Source organism: Capsicum annuum, chromosome 8, assembly GCF_002878395.1.
Source record: "Capsicum annuum cultivar UCD-10X-F1 chromosome 8, UCD10Xv1.1, whole genome shotgun sequence".
Lineage (NCBI taxonomy): Eukaryota > Viridiplantae > Streptophyta > Magnoliopsida > Solanales > Solanaceae > Capsicum > Capsicum annuum.
Genome location: NC_061118.1, coordinates 123,246,014 through 123,269,104, shown reverse-complemented (window position 1 = coordinate 123,269,104; position 23,091 = coordinate 123,246,014). Strand labels below are relative to the sequence as shown.

The following is a 23,091-nucleotide window of genomic DNA, read 5'->3' as shown; positions in this document are numbered from 1 at the left end:
CAAATATTAATAAAGCATGATTGTTTCATAATAAACCATGGAAAATCAAGTTAAAGACCAATCATGTACAATGCCCTCAACTGAACCAAAACCCACATCAAAACCATGAATTTAATATCAATTTATGTTATTTATGAAATTATACATTCAAGGGAAAGAGGTACATGTCTTAATTACCAAGAAACTTGAAGAAAACAACACCTTTACGACCCTAAATGAACACCTCCTAGAACCCTAGCCTTCGCTTCAAAAGGGGGATTTGAAAGAGGATTTTTTAGAGTGAAATAATTGCTGTTGTGTCATAAAAATTAATGAAAATAGGTTAATATAGTGTTTAAAGGAGAGGTAATTTATAAGTGAAAGGAAATCAATACCCCTCATCCCAAGTAAACAAATTCAAAAATTGCTCGAATTTAAATAATCAATGCATTATGGAGGGCAATCTCCATGATGAGCTTAATGTCATGCTGCCATCGCAGACCCTTACTACCTCTTCAAAAAAATGCTCATAATTTTTTGCTTGGGTATAGGATGAAGGCGAAATCAGATGAGTTATAAAGAGGACTCAATTATATTTAAGTTAGTGGGTCTTGAGACTCAAAATTCCACATATTCTGTAATTTATAACTGTTCAAGTTGACCTTAGTAGAATCAAATTCTAAAATTTGGTCCATAACAAAAGTTTCTAACTCCACTCTATCTAAGTGCTTACTACGAATATTAATCCCCTCAAAAGCACTTTTCACACTAGTATAATGGTCATGACACTTATATTTATATAAAAATAATTGGATCTGAGTTTATCCATAGAGAAACAAAAATTCAAATTCTAGCCCGAAAATGCGGGGTGTTACAAGTAGTTTTGCATGAATTAGTTTTATTTTCAAAAAGTTGGTGTGTTATGAACACATAATCCCAATATTTCTTGATTTTAGCATGGACAACATAATTATTTTTATTTTATGTACTTACAACATATTTTCAGTTGTACAGACCTTTAGGATACTTTTAGATAAAGTATATTTTGACTCAGTTTTAGAATATTAGTTTTTATGTGCTATCGGTATAAACAAGTATGGGAGTAGTACTTAGCATTGAGTTTAATCAAGATTCAATGCACCCAAGTCCCAAAACCAGATGACATCATCATCTATTTAATGCTACTAGTTGGGCATCGGTTTAGTGATTAAGCCAGGTATGTCCTTATGCCCTAACAAGGTATATTAGGCCCTTTTAATGGGGTGTATACATTGGACTTTATATATCACTTGGGGGCTCTCCAATCTCTTGGAAGTCAAAGAAGAAAACGTCCATTTCTTTTAGCTCCGCCAAGGCTGAGTATCGTTCTATGAGTCACGTGGTTATTGAGCTCATATGGTTAGTTTATATTTTCCAAGATCTCTTCATTCCAATATCATTACCTGTGAATCTTCATTCGGATAGTCAGGCAGCAATACACATTGTTAAGAACCACGTATTTCATGAAAGAACAAAGCATGTTGAGCTTGATTGTCATTTTATTCGGCAAAAGTTTTTAGATGGACTTATTTCACTCTTATTTGTTTTATTTTCCTCTCAATTAGCTGAATTATTCATAAAACCACTCACTGGTCTGCTTCATCACAGTGTTTTGGGCAAGTTGGGTGTTCATTCATCTCCTCCAACTTGAGGGGGTGTTGGAATAATACTGTATTTTTGTTATTGGACTAGGTTGGTTCACCCTTATCATTTACCTATTTCATTATTCATCTGCTATAACCTCAACATTATTTGATGATGAACTACATGACTTGGGCCTACGTTAACATGATGATTTTATCCCAACTTTAACAGATTATTGTACATATTATTTTATGCACATATTATTTTATTCCTTTGTACACCCTAGGTAAATTTTGTGTTTCTTACCTTATTAAAAAGTCTTTTATTTCTGTAAAACCCTACATTTTTGGGCTAGAATTCAAATCGTTATTTTTATATATTCAGACCTGAACCCAATGATTCTATGTCTATATATGTGTAATTATCAATTCTATAGTGTGGGAATATTTTTATATGTGAATTAGGTCATAAAAATCTCCTAACTTAAAGACGAATTGAGGACTTTTTTATCGATAGAGTTTTAATAGATTCTCCAACTAGGGTCCACTTGAAACGAGTGTATCTCCTAGGTTATAATGACTCAGGTGTCCAACTATATACCAAATAAAAGATCTTTGAGTCTTCTTTCCAATTCATCTGATTTCACCTTAATATGATACGTAGTAGAAAGTTATTCTCATTTTAATTCAGAACGTCTATCTCTCAATAAGGTGATGACTTGAGGTGATAAGTCATCAACTAAGTGACGATTTATCAACCTCGTTGTCAGCCATAACCAGAATATTACTAAATCCAACTATAAGTTGATGACTTAAGGTGATAAGTTATTAACTAAGTGGCGAGCTATCAACCTCGTCCTTAGCCTTAACCAGATCATTAAGAGAAGGTGATGACTAGGTTGATAAACTGATAACTAGTTGATAGGCTATCAACTAGGTTATCAACTAAAAAATTCTGTAATTTTTATTTTGTTTCTCTAGGGATATTTTGGTCTTTTAATCACCTCAAACCCTACCCCCGCAACTTAAAAATATAAGGAGGCATTATTTTCCCCCATAATCAATTACTTAACATGTTTTTCCTCCTCTCATTATCAAGAATATCAAGAACATCAACATTAGGGTTCCTCACACAAAAATTCATCCTTCAAGTCCCAAGATTCAAATTCAAGAATATCAAGAACATCGAGATTAGGGTTCCTCCCCCAAAATTCAAGTCTCCCTTCCCAAGAATAAGAAATTCAAGCGTTTTTCCTCAAGAATTAAAGGATTAAAGTTCCAATTTCAAGCTTCTTCAAGTATTCATTCAATTAAGGTATGTGGGGTTTATGAACAAGGATATTCTTTCATCCTTGTGCCCAAAACTTATTTTAAAGTTAAAGTTATATAATTTTCAAATTAGGGTTCATACCCAAACTATCTTGTCTTGAGTTTATGAGATTATAATGTGATTGAAGAATTAAAGTGCATACAAGTTCTCATCTATTTATGTTTTGACTTGAAGATTTTCTATTATGATTTGTATATCATGAGTTTGATTTGACCATTGATTAATGATTTTTAATTAATTTTTTAGCATGATATTATATTACAAGTTATATGAAAGAAAGTATAAGATTCAAGGCTTAAGTTTGAGCACTAAGTTTACAAGAAAAGTTTGAATCTTTTGATTCCAAGATAAGGTTTGAAATCCACAATCATTTATCATCCTTATGATACAAAGCAAATATTGATCTTTTGATCTCAAGATAAGATATGGAATCCATATTTGTTCATCTTGATTATGATTTAAAGTAAAGAAAAGCATAACTGATTTTCATTATATAAACCTTTTATGCTATTTTAAGGTGAATTTCCAAAAGCATGAGCATATAAGTAATATGGGAGATGTATTTAGAACCGATTTGGGTATGATTCTGAGGTCACACGACACAGAACTACATTCCACCATAGGTTTAAGTCCCAATATGGATTAAGTATAGTGATCACTAAGATTAAGGTTTTATTCTGATGGCAAGGGTAAAACAGCTCTCCCCAATGTGGATAATACATTGGACTCCATGAAAGCGCACATAATTTGTGTCGGTTAGAAGAAACTCCTTAAGAAAGAATAAAATTAAAGCTTTTAGAACTAACTGTTATGGCTCACAAAGTTTATACTTATGCTTCATTACTCATGTTTATGATTTTGCATTCTTCATTTTATTTAAGCTCAGTGTGAGTCATTTACACTAAGCATGCATTATTTAAAAGTCTATGAGTATATTATGTTATTGTTTTTCTTATGCATTCACCCCCATACACTTAGTACATTCCAGAATAATGACCCACATATACATATGTGTGGCTACATTATCTCATAATGTAGGTACCAGTTGTAGCTTGAACATCATAATCAGATAGTTTGCAGCTTCTAGCCAGCAGGTGATGAGTTCTTTTGATTCAAGGACTCAAGTCATCTATAGTTCTAGTAGCAATTTTATTTAGTCATATTGATTAGGGATAGTTGGGGGTCATGTCCTAGCAACCTATAGTTAGTATTAGTAGAGGCTTCATAGATGGTCATTCAGAGTTGATGTATTTACCTTCAATTTTATTTTGTATAGCCAAAGTATGTTTTAAATAGTTTTCTATTGAATATATTTAGCTAAATACATCTCTTTCTCTTATTTCTTTTAGATTTATGCAACATATTCAGTTGCTCACAAGTTATGCAAGTATCATGGGTTAACTTTGGATCACTTATGGTTATAAGCACCATATGACTCCCAAGAGGTAGTCTTGATGTGTTACAAACTTAGAATTAGAGCACAGAGTTCAAGTGTCCTAGGGTGTCTATTAATCTGTGTCTAGTAGAGTCTTGTAGAACAGTACAGAGATGTATGTACTTTTCTTCGAAAGGCTATGCGACATTTAAAAATGTCTCCTTTCTTTCATACTCTAGATTATGCAGTAAAGTTTTTCTTTTAGAAACTTCTATCGATTTATGTGTTACTCCATAATTCTCAATCTATGACTTTCTGTGATAACATGAGTACAAGATTCCAATTTCTCCTAAGATGATGCTCTCAAATTTACTATCAGTAACTTCAAAAGTTACATAAGGGGCTTAAGAGGAGCTCACTAGTGTGTTATAAGTCCATTAAGTTGAAAGCTTATGTCCTCATCTATATCAGTTGTGCAATTAAGACAGAATATACTATACATTTAGATTTGTCATTAACCCCTTTAATTTAGATAGTGTTCATGAGAGGAGATAGTATGAACCCAGACTATTAAATAGAGTTTGCATTCGAGGGATATTATGAACTTGAGTTTTATGATTCATAAGTAGTAAAACCTTCTTATAGTTGGGTGTGTGGGTTTATAAGTGTAGTGACAAGAAAGGTGGTAATGGAGATTAATCGAATGTATATGATGAATTTTTGCATACAATTGAGTTAGTAGTGAGGTGATATGTTCTTGTGTGTTAGCTTATGGGGTAATGAATGTGGTACAGGTTCCTTGGTGGAAGGTACAGAAGAAGTTATTAATTAAGGTGAATTATTATTTACTTGAAGTAGGAAATGAGTTATTAATAGGTAAATAGTAGTAATGTGTAGAAGGAGGATGTGCTAGTGGATTTTAATAACATATATCATATGATTATAATTGATTATTGTTGTTATGACGTTCTAGTGGACTGGTGTTTCTTGGTGTTTTATTTATAGCTTTCAAGCAAGAATAGCATGTGAGGTTGTGTTGTTAATCATGCGTAGCACTAGACACTAAGTTTGAACAGTGGATGATCATCAAGGTAGAAATAATGATTGCTTGGTTAGTGATGCTAGTTATATGGAAGTGATCATGTAGGCTAGGATAGTGTATGTAAGAGTTTAAGTTCTTTTTTGTAATTAAGTATGATATTAGAGGTATGATTTAGAAGTGTACCCAAGGTGATATAGGGTTGCATTATTTTCCAAGATTATTAAAGGTTGTGTGTGGTTAGTAGTACCCTTGAGTTGCTAAATGGGAAGAAGGCTAGTTATATAGTATATGGTGTTCTTAATAACTAAGTTAAGGAGTTATGGATAGATAATGTTGAATTTTTTGATATGATTTTTATTCTCGTAGTTTAAGGAAAAATATAAGTTTAGAAATGTGATACAGATTATGTATTTATTGAGGCAGGTATGTTTGTGGGGGGGAGTGTAAGTCTATCACGATGATAATTTAAGATAGAGAAAGTTAAGGATGGTATATATGAAGGGATTATCTATGAATGAAGTTAGTATGTTCTAAATATAGTTCATTCGCATAAGTTGAGCATTTATCTGTAAAACATTAGAGTGAAGAAATTATGGCTTAGTCTTAGAGATATGAAATAGATCCATAAGTTTATAAGGTTGGCTTTAATATAAGGGGGAGATGATAGCGGTGATGAACAATTCTTTAGATAGAAGAGAGTAAATGTTTCTTGTTGGGGAAAGATTATTATATGCTTGTTTTATCTAAGGCTATAAGTTAGAAGGATGATTGAGGCCAAGCTTTTGGTTTACATCATAGTTAATTAAAAAAAAATTGTGTGTGTCTTCTTGGGGATAGTGCATGGAAGTTGTTATTGATAGAAGTATTAGATAAATGGAAAATGTCCTTTGATGGGTTGTTTGCCTAGAAGTTCATGTGTGGCTATAATGATAGGCTTGAATGTCATGTTGGTATATAAGTGGATAAGTGCATTGTGTGTTAGTGCATTCCTAGTAAGAGGTTGAATGTCATGGGGTATTGAATTCATGGTTCAGACTAGTGTTATGGTGTTATGTGTAGTACCTTCTAATTTTGAGTTAGGCTCGAACATGGTGAAAGCATGTAGTTCAACTCAGATTTTGGATAGAGTAGTTATATGTACCCTTATGAGAAGTGTAAGGTGAATCAAATGAGCATGGTATTTAAGGAGAAAAGTATAGTAGAGGGGGTATTTTAGGAATGTGGATAAGATTGAAAGTTAGCAATCGCATTGCCTAAGGTTTAGTAATTCTGTCCTAGCTTATGTTTCATAGGCCTATATTTTATGTTATGGAGTTGTAACCATGTTGCGTGTCCTTATTCAGATATCTCACTCAGATCATGCCCAAAATTCTTTGTTCCCTAATGTTATTAGAGCTTCTTACAAAGAGTGTTGAAGAAATACTCCAGTTGAGTATAAGCTTTCAGTATAATTCAGTTTGTATAGCCAGCAATTCGATTTGGCAATCAGACAAATAAAATCTTATAGTTTTCCATCTTTCCATCTAGTCTTAGTATCCGAAGTTTCATGAATATGGCTATACCGTGAGGTAATTTGTTCGCATATATGTAAGTTACGAATTCAATTTAGTCCATGTATCATATCTATAATTTAGATATTTGGTCATGATTCAGTTCATAAGTGTTCAGTGAATGATCTTAGTTTTCTAAGTATTCCAGCTCAAACAGTGTAATACCCCTTATACAATCTAAGTCTCGTTATCTCATGTTCGTGCTTACATAATGTACTTGACGATGCCATAAAACTCTTTTTCTATTGATTTCTATATGTGTTTTGTTGAGTGATAATCCTTAATGATAAGTTACATACCTTATTCCATCCTTAGTAACTCTTGGAATTTTTATTGTATTAGTTATCACTTCCCAGTTCTATATGTATGATCGTATCATGAACATTTCAAGTATTCTAAACTCTCGGCATGAATCAGCTTCTTATAGTCAATAAAGTCAAGTCAGCTCAGAAATCAGTTTCATGATAGAGTTTTAATGTTTCAGCTCAGCTATATCCTTTATTAGCAGACATGTCATGTCTATGTTACTCCATAGTTCTAAATTTTCAATAATTTTCTTCTCATCATTCGAGGATGAATGATTCCAAGGGGGAGATAATGTAACACCCCGCATTTTAGGACTAGAATTCAAACCATTGTTCCTATGTATTCAGACCTAAGCCCAATGATTCTATGTCTATATATGTGTAATTATCAATTCTATAGTGTGGGAATATCTTTGTATCACTACAATATTTTTTGCCTAATGCCACACTAAATCTGGACAACACTTGTAAAGTGTTGCCTAAAATAGTTTTTGGGCACTCTTTTAAAATGTAGCCTTAGGTTTTAGCTTTAAGCCACGATAATTTTGACAACGCTTGTAAAGCGTGCTCTTTAATACTATAGGCTAAACTTTATAAGTGTTGACATATTATTATATAATTGGCAACGCCTTTTATAAATATGGTCACACTTTTAAAATGTGGCTATTTTTATTTTTTTAAAACAACAATTTACAAGTGTTGCCTTATAACTTTTCAAAAATTTACACCAAAATCCGATATTTCCTCCATTATTTTTAACACTAAAATATTATATTTCCTTCAATATATTTTTTCCCTCCAATTTTTAATTACCAAAAAAAAAATTCATAAAACATTAGTCATAAAATAATAATACGTTTAATTTTTGAATAAACTTAGTCATCAAATAAGTTTTTGAATAAACTTAGTCATCAAAAAATAATTAAACATTTTTTGGGATTAACATTTGTCATCAAAAACGTTTACTTTATCAGCTAAATAAAAAGGGAAAAGGACAAGAATAGCCACACGACTAAAATAATTCCAGCCGAGTGGCCATTGATTTTTAAATTCTAAAATATAGTCATTTAGGTTTTTTTTTTTTGCTACTATCTTCATCCTTTTCCCTTTAAATGCTAAGTAAATAGTATAAGCCCATTTCTGATTCAGAGGATGCATTGATTTCGTCCAACGAACCTCGTAACCGCACATAATTTTTAACTTTATGGAGGGAGAATAAAAATAGTGAAATACAAGTAAAACATAAATGCATCAATACAATAATATATTTTTGGAGGAAAGAAAATTAATGCTGGATAATAACTTTAGACAGAACATTTGCAGTTTTTTAACACAATAAACTCAGAAAAATAATGAATTTTGTGTTAACCCCACACTTCGAATTGGTATAGTTTTTCGAACAATCAAATATGATTTTATAACATTGTAATTATAATTGTTCTTTTTTATCAATCAAATACAATATTTGATATCAAATACATGAATCTTTGATACCAAATATAAATATATATTTTATATAATAATTGTATAAAAGTGTATCAATGCAGTATAAAAGTATCAATATAGGTATAAAAATATATCAATACGGTATAAAAGTATATCAATATAATATAAAAATATATCAATATAATATAAAAATATATCAATTAAATATAAAAACGGTATACGACTGACAGATCAAATAACGAAAAATCAAAATTAAATTAAACCACTAACTCCAATTATTAACTTTTAGTTTCTTTTCAAAATGGCCAGCCATCTTGTTTTCCCATATAAGAAATTATCGGCGAGGAAGAAACATTCAACGCGCATGATACATTTTTGGGCAAAATCTAGGGTTGAGATTACGGGCAAAATCTCAATTGTTGCATCAAGACTGTTGCCCGCGAGGAAGAGGCATCCCTATCGCCGGCAACGGGCAAAAATATCCTTGATTTAGTTCCCAATTTAGTTCATAATCGTCCACCAGAAGGCTCGGTGCTTATGGTTCACCAGAAGGGTATGTTAATTCCTTTATTAATTTTCCAATTTAGTTCATAATCTTACTGTATTTTGCTGTTCTTGTAACCATTTCTGTTTTGGGGTTATTGATTTAGTTCATTATCTTGCTATATTTTTGCTTCTTGTTTTTTATTCTTGTAGCCATTTCTGTTGTGGGGTTCTTGATTTAGTTCATATCTTACTATATTTTGCTTCTTTTTTGTTGTTCTTGTAGCCATTTCTGTTGTGGGGTTCTTGATTTAGTCCATATCGTACACAATCAAAAGAGGTATTACAGCTATTGGTACTGGTTGTGATGATTTTGTGATAAATAATTTATTTATTTATTTTATGCTGAATTTTCCCATCTTGGATATGTTTTGTTTTGTGTTAATTTCATTCTAAGTGTAAAGAAACTACGATAAATCTAGCGTTAAACAGTGTTAACAGAAAGTTATTTCGCAGTGGCATTTATGGTTCATTTTGTCTTTTTAAGCTGAAGATAAATTGCAAAACTACTATAGGGAAACTTGTGAAGTCACATATTTGCAGTAGTCATTAGTATTAAGTTGCTCATGTTCTAAGATGATGATGATCGACTTAAAAAGAATACTAATTAGTGAATGCAGTTTCTTTGGCCATAAAAAGAGTGATGCTTCAGCTATTTGTAGGGGTAAGATTTGCATATATTTTATCCTATCAAGACCCTACTTGTGGAATCTCACTGTGTATGTTGTTGTAGCGCTTCAGCTATTTGGACATCACTCACTTGGACATACTTCTGATGCTTTAGGTTACATTAGTTATCATGATAAATCATCATATAATGTTTGATTTTAGATTACTGCCAATTGTAGTTATGTTTTCATAAAAGGACTGTGTACGACACTTTTCGAATGAGGATCAATTGAAGTAACATGGACATAATGAGTTTGGATGTTGGTAGCGTTGACTATTGTCGAAGATAGTATTAGCTTAACTCAGACACACAATATGAGTCATTTTATCCTACTCGATGCCCTTTGTGTTCTCTCTCTCCCACACACACGCGCATAGACACACGCTGCTTTTTAGAAGCTATTATTTTGGATTTATGGTGCAAAGTTGGTCTCTTACCCAGGCTACTTTTTCTTAATTATTCGAGATTCTTTTCACCTGGTTCTCCTTCCAAAGGAGTTTGTTTCCTAGCAGTTACAAAATTTCCATTTGGTGGTTTTTTTTTCCCTTTTCTGGTTGTTATTCCCTTTATTAAATTTTCATGGTATGACTACAATAGCCTGCATTATAGTGATGTAATTGGTATGTCCATTATATTAGCCAGAAAAAATAAAGTATTTGTGGATCAGAAACTTCTAACCAGTATTTGTGATACCATTCTAAGTGTACTCAATATTTTTTTTTGAAAAGATGCTTATCTGCATTGTATTGCATACATGGCGGGTGCCTACCTGAGAAACCCCTCTTTCCACCAGTCTGCTAATAATTCTATTGCCGCTATTTGGATTTCAGGTATCTATAGCTTCTTTAGAAGATATTATTCTGGATTTCTGGTGCATGGTTGGTCTCTTGCCCATGCTACTTTTTCTTAATTAGTAGGGATTCTTTTCACCTTGTCCTCCTTCCAAAGGAATTTGTTTCCTACCAGTTACAAAATTTCCATTCGGTGGTTGTTTTTTTTCCTTTTCTGGTTGTTATTCCCTTTATTAAATTTTCATGGTACGACTACAATAGTCTGCATTATAGTGATGAAATTGGTATGTCTGGTATATTAGCCAGCAAAAATGAAGTATTTGCAGGTCAAAAACTTCTAACCAGTATTTGTGATACCATTCTAAGTGTACTCAATAATTTTTTTGAAAAGATGCTTATTTGTATTGTATTGCATACCTGGCGGGTGCCTACACCTGAGAAACCTCTCGTCACCAGTCTGTTAATCATTCTGTTGCCGCTATTTGGATTATGATTTCTTTGTTGTTACTTGACTTGCATTACCTTTTTTAAATCTAAATTTCTTATAAGTCTCTCTCTTTTCTTACTTCTATCTTTTTTGAATATAAGAAACTTAGGTAAATATAGTTATGTAATGTTATAATTATTTTTATGTCCTTGAAAAGGTGTTGGACATTTTTATGTAAAACAAGTGAAGCTTAAAAATCAGAATTATCTGTGAAACCTGAGAATGAAAGAGAACTTTCTGAATAGATTTCATCAAGGATTTATCAGTTATCACTGATGAGTTGGGGAAGTCCTTAACATGGTTGTGTAGTATGCTTAATTACTCACTTGAGAAGTTATAGTAACTTCGCATATCTGTACCCGTCCAAGCCAGTAAAGGTTGGACTGTTCTCCCATTTCAACACAAAGAAACTTGAATTCATGCAAAGCTGAAGCAGCCTGTGAAAACCTGGACACCTGTACATCACGAAGAATATATATAGGAAGTACTAATTATAGCAGAATAACCTTGCGGAGAATAGCTGCAGATTCAAGCAGATGTTGTACAGTATAATTCTGGCAATTTAATATCAAAGCAAAACTCTTCTAAATGCCACAACTGGCTCTAACAAATTCATATGTAACCGTGCTTGCTTTAAAGTGCGCTTCCAGTCCATGTCTAGACATGATAACTGCAATTTTAGCCAATTTATGAAGAATGAGGTTGAGCACTTTATACATAGTAAAGGTTAAATTTCAAATGCTGCACTAGTTGATGAAACCAGCAAGGGTGTCAATTATCAATCAGGAGCTTGAATTGTAGAGAAGCCCTGTAGAGAGCACGAGTTCCTGGGTAAGTAGAGGCAAGGCTGAATATATGTACTGCAATTTTAGCCAATTTAAGAAGAATAAAGTTGAGGTGCTATTAGATGGGATTGCGGTGCCTAAATGCAGTGGGAAAGAGGAAAATTAGTCAATTTATATGGTCTCGGGCAATCCTCATCTCTTGAGCTAAGTTTGCGGTTGAGTAAGGGTCCAAGGTCTATTTCTTTATCACTATTGTCACTACTATTATTATTGTTATTATTTTGTATATTATGGGTCCAAGATGAGCTTACATAGCGTAGCATAGTAGTGAGAATATACTGCTGACCCAACTTGCTTGGGATTGAGGCGTAATTATTGTTTTTTTTTTAAATCATAGAGAAACAGAAACCATACAATACCTGAGCACTTGATGGGAGTACAAGTGTAGTTGATACCTTCGGTATCTTCAACAAATCAAGCATCTTGCAAGATGAAGTCCAGCGTGAATCTCATGCCATCCCCAGGTGATAAAGTATCTGCAAAAAAATGGTAAAACTTAATAAAGGATCTGTACTAACATATTTAGTTATTCTTTCACATATAAGTTCATTCATAAGAGGGAATTTTAAGCATAATCTAAAACATGCAAATGGAAAACCACCAATTGCCAGCCTGAGTGGTCACCAATTATGGACATTTTCCATAGGTCTTAAGATTTTAGAAACTTCCATTAGTTTAAGTTTTGATCAATATGATAAGTTCTGCGACGTGTAGGGAAAGTTGAATTTTCCTTCTCCATGTGATGTTTTGGAAGTTACTTTCACCAAAATCAACCCAAAAGGTAGCTCATGTCCTAAAGATTGCCCAAGACCATATTACACCTCTCACAGATATGTGATACTCGATAACACCCCCACCCCCACCCCTTACCCCCAAAGAAAAAAAAAGAAAAACCCAACCCCGATTCAGGAATTAAGACTAACGTCGAAAATATAATATAGCCCAACATCAGGTAAACTAAGAAGTGGGATGATTTTGGCGCAATACGTGGACCTTGGGCAAATCTCAAACCAAAAGGTAGCTCATGAGTGAAGATTGTCAAAGACTATAAAAAGAGATCATATTACACCTCACACTTATGTGGGACTCAAATTTACACTCCTAAGCTAAATATATAGTACAACGCAGAATAATCAAACTGGACAACTGTCCCATTGCATCTGACACTAGTAAAAGTGCCCACCAAGACAATGCTTTATCAAATTCACTGTTATACCTAACCTTTTTAACATGGTTGTGTATACTTAATTACTCGATCGAGAAGTTATAGCAACTTCCTACCAAGATATTGCTTTCTTCATCAAATTTACTATACTTAACCTATTAAGTTCTTTTTTAGAACGTATCCTTAGCAAATGTTTTAAATGGTTTTCCTTGAATGTCTAGCAATTTAAATGTTTTTTTATAAAGCATCACTTACATAAGGAAAAAGGCCCATTTTCTTATCACGCATGCACATTGTTTTCATTTTATTTCATGAATATTTGCAAGTCAACGACTGCAATTTAGTTCTCATATGTTTATTTCATTTTGAATGTGTAGGAACAATGGGGTCATCAAATTTGAATAGTGATCACGACAATTCAACTTGATCTAGATTGAAGTGAATGATGAAGAATTTTTGAAATATTTTGATATACGTTTAAATACATTTGGTTTTGTGTGGAACGCTGGAACTTAGTACAAATCTTTAAAATGTTTTCTAATTAGTATGTAAAAGACTTGTTTTTTTTAAGTTCATTGCAAATCTATGCACTTCAATTATTTATTGGTTAATTGGTCCGTGAGATTATATATACACATGTATGTATCTATAATGTGCTTAGTGATGTATACATTTCGATCAGAATAATTATTTTTCATTAGAAATTATGTACTAACATTTTATATGCCTAATGCCATTTTTGTAAAATGTGGCTTGAATTATCAAATTTTAGGTAATATTGCTACACTTCAAAAGTGTGGCTTTTTTATTAAATTGTGGCATTTATCTAAAACATGCTTACACTTTACGGGTGTTGTCATAGAGAATGTATAAAAGGCTATGATTTTGAAGTGTGGTTGGTAATAAAAAAAGAGGCCACATTTTTTAAGTGTTGTTATAGAGGTGCTTAAAAGGCTACGCTTGTGAAGCGTGCCCAATAGCAAAACAAAGGCAACACTTATAAGTGTAGCTTTATCAAATAAAAGTGTTGTCAATGACAAGCTACAAAGCATATCCTTTATACCTTTATGGCCATGCTTTTTAAAGGTAGCTGATATGGCAGCACTTGGAAAGTGTGGCCTTTGATCAAAGGTTACGCTTTTTTAGGCGACCCCCCAAAAAGTGTTGCCTAAAGTCTAGAGTGGCAATAGGACTAAAATATTGTATTGTATGTGAATTGAGGTCACAAAAATCTCCTAACTCAAAGATGAGTTGAGGACTTTTCTATCCATAGAATTTTAATGGATTTTCCAACTAAGGTCCACTTTAAATGTGTGTATCTCCTAGGTTATAATGATTCAGGTGTCCTATTATATAGCAAATAAAAGATCTTTGAGTCTTCTTTCCAACGCATCTGATTTTACCTTAATCTGATATCGGAGTAGAAAGTTATGCTTATTTTAATTCAGAGTGTATGTTTGTCAATAAGGTGACGACTTGAGGTGATAAGCCGTCAACTAAGGGACGAGCTATCAACCTCATCATTAGCCTTAACTAAAATGTCACAAAATCCAGTTATAAGGTGACGACTTGAGGTGATAAACCATTAAATAATTACGAGCTATCAACCCCGTTGTCAGCCTTAACCAGATCATTAAGAGAAGGTGATGATTAGGTTGATAAGCCGCCAGCCAGTTGACAGGCTATCAACTAAGTCATCAATTGAAAAATTTTGCAATTTTTATTTTGTTTTCCTAGGGGTATTTTGTTTTTTCCTCACCTCAAATTCTGCCCCTACGACTTAAAAACATAAGGAGGCATTATTTTCCCCCATCCTCAATCACTTAACACGTTTTCCTCCTCCCATCATCAAGATTAGGGTTCCTCACCCAAAAATTCATCCTTCAAGTCCCAAGATTCAAATTCAAGAATATCAAGAACATCAAAATTAGGGTTCCTCACCCAAAATTCAAGCCTCCCTTCCCAAGAACAAGAAATTCAGGCTTTCTTGCTCAAGAATTCAAGCATTCAAGTTCCAATTTCAAGCTTCTTCAAGAATTCGTTCAATTAAGGTATGTGGGGTTTAGGAAAAAGGATATTCTTTCATCCTTATGCCCAAAACTTATTTTAAAGTTAAAGTTATATGATTTGCAAATTAGGGTTCATACCCAAACTATCTTTTCTTGAGTTTATGAGATTATCATGTGATTGAAAAATTAAAGTGCATACATGTTCTCATTTATTTATGTTTTGACTTGAAGATTTTCTATTATGATTTGTATATCATGTGTTTGATTTTAACATTGATTAAAGATTTTCAATTGAGTTTTGAACATGATATTGTATACAAGTTATATGAAAGAAAGTTTAAGATTCAAGGCTTGAGTTTGAGCACTAAGTTTACAATAAAAGTTTGAATCTTTTGATTCCAAGATAAGGCTTGAAATCCACAATCATTTATCATCCTTATGATACAAAGAAAATATTGATCTTTTGATCTTAAGATAAGATATGAAATCCACATTTGTTCATCTTGATTTTGATTTAAAGTACAGAAAAGCATAATTGGTTTTCATTCTATAGACCCTTACGCTATTTTAAGGTGGATTTTCAAAAGTATGAGCATATTTAGCACCGAGTTGGGTATGAGTCTGAGGTCACATGCCTCAGAACTACGTTCCACAATAGGTTCAAGTCCTAATATAGGTTAAGTATAGTGATCACTAAGATTAAGGTTTTATTCCGATGGCAAGGGTAGAACAGCTCTCCCCAATGTGGGTAAGACGTTGGACTCCATGATAGCTTACATAGTTTATGTCGGTTAAAAGAACCTCCCTAAGAAAGAATACAAGTAAAGTTTTTAGAACTAAGTGTTATGGCTCACAAAGTTTAATACTTATGCTTCATTACTCATGTTTATGATTTTGCAGTCTTCATTTTATTCAAGCTCAAGGTGAGTCATTTATACTTAGTATGCATTATTTTAATGTCTATGAGTATATTAAGTTATTTTTTTACTTATGCATTCACCCCCACATACTCAGTATATTCCGGAAGTAATGATCCACATATACGTCCGTGTGGCTACATTGTCTCATAATGTAGGTATCAGTTATAGTCCCCACATCATAATCAGGCAGTTTGCATCTTCTAGTCAGCAGGTGATGAGTTCTTTTGATTCAAGGACTCGAGTCAACTATAGTTATAGTATCAATTTTATTCAGTCGTATTGATTAGGGATAGTTGGAGGTCATGTCCTGACTACCTAGAGTCAGTATTAGTAGAGACTTCATAGACGGTCATTCAGAATTGATGTATTTACTTTCAATTTTGTTTTGTATAACCAAATTATGTTTTAAACGGTTTTGTATTGAACATATTTAGCTAAAGACATCTCTTCCGCTTATTTCTTTTAGATTGATGTAACATATTCAGTTGCTCACGAGTTATGCAAGTATCATGGGTTAGCTTAGGATCACTTGTGGTTCTAAGCACCGTATGACATACAGAGGGTAGTCTCGGGGCATTACAATTTCATACTTTATTTAGAAGAATATCCTTTTAGTTTCCTACCTTATTTAGAAGTGTATCCTTAGTTATTTTGTACATTATGTAGAGTTTTCTATACTTGTATATAGGACATTGTACATAGCTATTATTCATTCAAGAAAAAGAAGAAGAAAATTTTCCGCAATTATTTTCTTTCTTTTCCATAATTTTTTCAATTGGCTTAAGTCATCGATAGGCCCTTAAACTTGTTTCAAAATTTTACTTGGACCTTTCAGATTGGTACCTATTGAACACCTATACTATGTAGAAAATTGTTCCTCTTATGACTCTTTGCCAATCACCAAAAAATAAAAAGTGGGTGTAAGTCACTTGCCATGACATGGCAAAATTGCCTAATTAAAAAATAACATGTGGCATTAAAGGCCCAAGATAATTATTGAAAAAATAATATAACTGAAAAAAAGCCCCTAAAACCCCCCCCCCCCCCCCCCCCATCCTCTTCTTCTTCTCGCTCCCATTATTATTGTTTATGGGAACAAGATGCAAGTTTGCTGGAAATTAACACTTTAATTTTTTCACTTAGGATTCTTGAAAATTTGGTTCTTGGTGAAGTTGATTTTTTTAAAATTTAGCAGCAACATAAATTCACTCAGATTTGATTTTCCTACGAATCTCGTCGGAAAATGCATCACATCAGAAAATTCCTCTGATTAAACACCAATAAGCTCTAACCCAACTCACAAACTCTGATTCACGATAAATAAAATCATTTCCAGCAAAATTTCATCGACAAAATGTCATCACCCTCACTACTAATTTCAATAATTTCGGTCAGCCAACCAAACAAAAATACTAGAAACTCTAATGAGTGGTGAATTTACCACTCATTAACATCCGAATTAGCGCACACTACTACTTTCTATAGGTATAAATAATACTATTTTTTTTTTAATTTAAATGCTCTAATTTCTATGTTTTTCAAGTACAAAAATGTTGCGATGAAAAGATGCAACACAAGCTAAAAAAAAAGCAAAAAGAGGAGATAAGTGCAAAAGCTGAAAAATTGTGTAGACTAGGCCTCAGGTACCGCAATCGCGGGTGACCACGGTGATTGAGGTAGGTCAAAAAAGTCATAGGAAAGCAATCACGTGAATATTTCAGCGATCACAGTACTACAATCACGGTTTATTCTATGCGATATCGGTATAGCGAAATTCCAGGCAAGGGAAAAATCATCACTCTACACTGCAGATCCTAATTCTCATGAAAAAGGATTAAAACCCATTCATATTTCATCATCATCATTCTACAACCCTACCTCTCATCCTTAGTTTAGGATTTTTGTAATTTCTTGGAGCTTGGAGCTAAATTTGTACTAACCTTGAGCTAAGAAGATATTAGAGTGACTTTTAAGTGTAGATTTGGCATCATTCATTGAAGATTTATTGAATTTTAAAGTGTGGTTTGACCTCTCTTTATTTTCTTATGGATAATTTTGATGGAAATATTGGTTTATTTGTGTTTATTATCATTATGATTTGCTAGATCTACCTCTTGGAATTATGCTGGAATATGATGTAATTGTGTGTGGGTTGTGATATATTTGTGTATATTTTAGTTTGTTGATGATGAGTTCTACTATTTCTTGATTAAATTGGTTGGAATTTACGGGTGAAATCCCCAAATGCATAAATGGGTTTGATGGATGAAAATCCTAAACTCTTAAAAGCCTAAACCATCCTTGAAAGAGGTGTTTGGGTGAACTTTAACCCCTGTTTGGATGGTGATTTTCCATGGTATGGCATGGTATGGTTACCAAGGAAACCATGCTTGTTTTGATTGTTTTTTAAAAGCCATGGTATGGTATGGTATGGTATGTTTTCATGGTTTGGTAACCACGAAATCTCTTAATTTTCAGAACTAGAAATAGGGATACCCAATTGAGGTATTGGGTGACTTTAATTGACACACTCGTTAGATACTCAAAAGGTTAATGAGTGACATCTTTGAGGTTTTGTTGAAAAACTAGCCTCAAAGACCTTAAACCTAGCCTACCACATCATCAACGATTTGAATTTGCACCGAATCATCATAATCCCATGCATAATTTGCCCCTAGGAAAGCATAGTCCAAAGATTCATTTAAATTAATTATACCCTAATTATTCTTAGTCTTGAATTAGTCCTTTAGAAGCCCGAGAATTACTTTCACATTTGTAAAGGTTGAGAACCCCCCTCCACCCCCAAACCATTTTTTACCATATGTTTGAATTTAGCAAGAAACTATTATTTTGGACTTACTCAATCACTACTCACATTGTTCCTTGTGGATTCGACCCCGACTCCTAGTTGGTTAATATATTTACAACGACCACCTTGCATTTAAATTGACGTGTAAGTTGAGCGTTATCAAAAAAATAAACCTTAGAAAAATGAAACAATAAAATTGCTAAGAATTGTTTTTTTTAAAGGTTACAAAAAGGACAAAGAAGATGCTGGCGAAGGAATTGTTCTTTTTTCTTACAGAACGTGGAAGGAAAGGGGGTGGTTATTGCTTTTCTTTCTTCTTCTTCTTTTTTTTTTAAATTAAGAAATTATTTTTTAAAAAAAATATATTAAAGAGATAAATTTAAGTGAAATTTTTAAATAAAAATAAAAATAAAATATGATTTGGCATCGAATTCACGCGCTTAATGGTGATGTAGGACACCTTCCTTGTCACATTAGTGTTTTGTACTTAATAGGTATACATTTTGATAATTTAGGTATTCAATAGGTTCAAGTCTGAGTTGAGAGATTCAAGTGAAATTTTGAAACAAGTTTAAGCTCCTATCGATGACTTAAACCTTTTCAATACTTACAAGTTACACAGCTCCATTCTTTGCTCCGTTGTGCAATATATTATAGAACCAAAACCCTGGTAACTTCCACTTAACTCCCATTCAGTTTTAATGACGCCTCTAGTTTTTATTAACTTGTACAAGCCTCTGCAGAAGAAAACCTCGCTTACCCTAATTCAGGTAACATCGCCCTCGGCCCGTTACCATCGTTTCTTCAAAAACTTTAATTTCTGAAATCCTTGTGGATGAGAAAAATGTGCTAATATTCCTGTTTTGTTAATTCTTCTTCTAATGTGTAGGAATTAAGTTAGCATATCAGCTTTAGTATTTGCTTGAGTGCTCGCGCAAATGCTTGTTCATATATTTGTCTTTGTAGATAACACTTAACAGGTACCTGTTTAGAATATTCCAAAAACAGTAAATACTCCCACAGGGAGAGTTAATTCCTAGCATCGTCACCCAAGTTATGAAAATTGCTCTAGTAATTATTTTTTGTAACAACAAAGCCATCCAAATATGTTCGTATCTCCTGTAAAATAACTCAAGTTAAAACTTCACTTACGCTACTTTAAAGAGTTAATTACCCACCACCCATACCCAAATCAAAATGTGTCTTCTATAAATAACTCACTCTTACAGCACACCTGGAGAAACTTCTTATAATTATATGGAACTTCAAAATGAGTCGTGTCCTTATTGATACAGAACAAATTATCCTGAATCTGGTAAATAAGTAAAATAAGAATGAAGTTAGTTGTATGTCGTACTTTGAGGATTAAGGGTGCATTTATTTTTATTAAGATTCAGACGTCTGAATCTGAATGCATATCTGAATGATTAACATGTTGTCTTTGGATCTGAAAATTAAATGGTTAAGACTATTTATTTTTTAATATTTGAACATGCAGAATTTATTTATTTACATATATGATAAAAAATATAATTCAAATAAAAATAATTATATACTAGAAAATATTTGATTTAATACAATAAAATTATTATTTGATTGATAAAAATATTTATATTTGTCAGTGATAATGGAGATGGGTTGTAATGGTTGCGGTGGTGGTAATAATTGATGTTAGTGATTAGTAATGTTGGTGGCGATAGTTGTGATGGTAGAGATATTTGGTAATGTACTGACTATCATGATGGTGTCGATTAGTAGTGGTGGTGATAGTGATGTGAAGTTGGTTGATGTTAGTAGTTGGAGGTGTTGATTGTGATAACTTAAAAATGAATGCATGGTGGTTGACGATGTGTTGGTGGTAGTTGAAGATGCTATTAGCTGTGATGGTGGAGATGATTATTAGTAGAGATAAATTGTATCGATGATGGTGGTTGAACCGGTAGTAGAGGTGGCAACATCGTGACAATAGGGGTGGTAGTGGTGTCCGAAGGATGTGTGGATATTGATGATGTGTTAGTGGTAATTAGGGGTGACACTAGTTATGATAGATGAGTAGTTGGGATTGCCCGATAGTGGGTGATGATGGTGGTGGTGTTGGTGGTGTTGGCATTGGTGTTAACGATGGTGATAGCGGCGGATATAATTAAAATAATGGAGGTGGTAGATATGGAAGCAACTGAAAATAGTGGTTAATAGCAATTATGATTGTGAATGGTGGTTGTGATGTAGAGGTAGTTGGTCGCTAGCTGATGTTTGACAATGGTGGTGGTGGCAGATGTGGTTAGTGGTGGTGACTAATGATTATAAATGATGTCACGACCCAAACCGGGCCCCGGCTGTGACGGGTATTCTGAACCATAAGGCCCGAAACACCCCTATCTGTCTGGTAATCACACACACAATTCATATAATAAAAGAAATGCGGAAGATACAAAATATAACGAAAACATGGTCAAGAATCATGCGAAAGTAATAATGGGGAATAATTTCCCACAATCTCAACACAACATCTCTATAACGTCTTCGAAATCTCTACTATATGACTGAAATAAATATCTATCTAAAAACTGGGACAAGGCCCCCATTAGACCCAAAACTAATAAATGATAAATTAAACTGCAGACATCAGGCCTTCCGAAATATAGAAGGCCCACCACTTGATTCTGCGATCTGTCGGAAGGAATCTACTGGTTGCCTAGACCCCTAGACTGTGCCTCCGAACATGGAAGGAGAGGGGTTCAATACAAAAGTAATGGTATGCAGAGAAATCAAAACAGAAATATAATTTTTTTACACAATATAGGTGAGAGCCATTATAAAGCAGTTTCATATCAAGTTATTTGAAAACACATGGGCATAATGTAATAGTTTTCAATACCAATGTAATGCGATTGAGCTAGGTGGAATACCCTATAATTGTAATTCCACGGTTATGTGGAATCCGCCTATGGTGCTTGGCGGCCAAGCCTCCAATCCAAGTAACCTCCAGGAGTTGGAGCCGATATACCCCCCATGTGAGTACACCGCAAGAAATCCCCCATGTGAGATGTCCCAATTATTTTATTATCCTCCCAATTAGGATACAATATCATATGACCCGCATCGGCAACTACGGTTTCCAACGATGAACCCTTTCACTCAAACGCCTTCTTCGGGCATCCACCTTTCTCATGAAAATCAATGCATTCAAACTTTGTTCAAATCAATCACATGTCATACTCTGTAGGGTATCATCATACCCAACTTGCAAGTCATCAGTATCATATAATTCTCTTCATTCAATCATCATATGCAACATATTTCAACATGAACAAAACAACCCTCTCTTTGAAAGCCAAAAACCATATCCAAATCATGACATTTTTAAGACATTTCATGATATGCATTTCAAGATGATTTCAAACGATTCATATCATGTGAAAACTTAAAATAATATCATATTAAGAGAGGGGTTCCGTGTAAATCATGCTCTCAATTTATCATTATTATGAAACACATGCATATCCATATATAATATGTCAAATCACATTGGAATTAGGCCTAAAGACCAAATCAATATCATAAAACGTTTAAAACATAATCATATTCAAAACCCCTATTTTGAAAGCATGAATTTTTAAAGCCCATGAGATTTTTGAGATAACCCCACGTACCTCTATTTCCAAAGATAATAGATGTTTCTTGAAGCTTGCAGATTGGTGATTCTAAATATGTAATTATCTTCGAAAACCTACGTCGAATCTTGAACTATTTGGGTTTTTATTTTGAAACCCTAAGGAGAATCCTTGAGCACTTTTGATGAATGAAGGTGTATTTTGGGATCCTTGGAATTGAATTTCGTGTTTTAGGGCTAAGTAAGTATGGAAAAGGACCACTTTGCCCCAAAAAGGAGTGTTTAAGTCACTTGAATTCTTTACATAGGCGCCGCCCATTCCATCGCCTATGTTTACATAGGCGCCGTGTAGGCCATCGCCTATGCTTTCCAGTGGCCATAGGCGATTGGTTAGGCGATGCATATCACTTTGAAAGGCCATAACTTCTTACTTGGGTGTCAGATTTTAGCAAAATTGGTATCGTTGGAAAGCTAACTCGAAGAACTATCATTTGACACATAGTAGACTCCCTAATTCGACATATAGAGAGAGTTATGGTCAATGGAAGATGACATAATTTACAACGTCCACTAAAGCTTAGTCGATCAAA

At 33.4% G+C, this 23,091-nt stretch overlaps 1 long non-coding RNA gene across 5 annotated transcripts; it reads left to right on the top strand.

The window, feature by feature from the left end:
* The first annotated feature begins 8,882 nt into the window (after window positions 1-8,882).
* Window positions 8,883-13,720, top strand: LOC107838867. Of its 5 annotated transcripts, none has more exons than XR_001664818.2 (5): window positions 8,883-9,202; window positions 9,419-9,472; window positions 10,693-10,740; window positions 12,323-12,474; window positions 13,528-13,720. It is a non-coding gene; the product is annotated as an uncharacterized LOC107838867 (long non-coding RNA). The 5 variants fall into 5 exon arrangements; XR_001664819.2 differs by having other exon boundaries at window positions 8,904-9,202; window positions 10,693-10,775; XR_001664817.2 differs by lacking the exon at window positions 10,693-10,740 and having other exon boundaries at window positions 8,906-9,202.
* Window positions 13,721-23,091: the final 9,371 nt, after the last annotated feature.